A 1,250-nucleotide genomic window follows, 5' to 3' on the forward strand; every position below is an offset into this window, starting at 1 on the left:
TCAGTGATGGAGAAACAACCACGTTCACTTGTTCCATATCACCTTATCTTATTCCTTGTGTATCAAGAAACAATTTTTTTTAGTGCAAAAGCAGGTAACTAGTTGGAACCATTGGGAGGGATGGAGATGTGAAATTATTCTTGGTAAGGTTTATTTGTTTAATCCTTTCACAGAAGGAGCCAGTAACTTTTTCGACTTTATTTTTTTAGTCTCAGCGGAGCTGGTGCTTTGTATTCCTATATTGTTGGGGGGTTGGAGTTCTGCCTGATGAAATGCTTATATTTTTGTAGTAGCAGATGATATGGTACAGTGCATTTTTATTTGTGACGGATTTGTATGTTATATTTAGGTATTACATCTGCATCTGCAAGAGGAGAATAATGGTGTAGCTGAGGGGAGGGCTTGTTTAGAAAATTTGATCCTTAAAAAGTTTAATATAAAACTTGTCATTTTTTATTATATATTTTTTTAACATTGACTATAAATTATTGATAGTTTTTTTTTTGTTATTTCTAATACTTATTCAATCTAAATTTTTATAAGAAAATGAAGGGAGAAGATGAAAACCAACTTTTTAAAAGTAACTCTCGATATTACTTGATCTCTCATATTATTCATAATTATTTTAAAAAATTTCATTTAAGAAAATATCTAATTAATTAATCATATAATTTTTTACACTAATAATATTTAAAAATTAAACTTCAACTTTAATTCTAACTTTTTTGTCTAGTGTGATTAATCAGCTTGATCCTAAAATTAATGTTTTTGTCATTTCTGTGTTACATTTCTTTTCAACCTTTTTAGTAAAAATAATTGATTTAATTTCTGTCCGCACAATTTTTCTTCATTTTAATTTTATCGTCTTGTTGATATCAGAAAACTATTTATCATAAGAGATCAATAGGTATTCTATATGGGCGTAAAAGTTTTTACTTGAAATAATTTTTCATTCACCTAAAAAAAAAAAGAAATCATTCTTAATGAGTAATGAGTAGCCCCATTTCTGAAAAAATCACAAGTCCATGCTTATATGCCACTTGAGGTTTTAATAAAAATTGATTTTGCAGTATAAGTACATCGTCAATCTACTCACTGCCATCGTTAATGTACCACTTAGAATCGTCCTTCTACTCCAACATACATATAAATGAAAAAAATATATAAATGCGGAATCTAATTAAATCAATTTTATTCAATAAAATCGTAATCAGTCCACGTGGGTATGTTCCACATTCGCTTCACTTGTT

This window comes from Glycine max, chromosome 18 (assembly GCF_000004515.6).
Source record: "Glycine max cultivar Williams 82 chromosome 18, Glycine_max_v4.0, whole genome shotgun sequence".
Taxonomy (NCBI): Eukaryota; Viridiplantae; Streptophyta; class Magnoliopsida; order Fabales; family Fabaceae; genus Glycine; species Glycine max.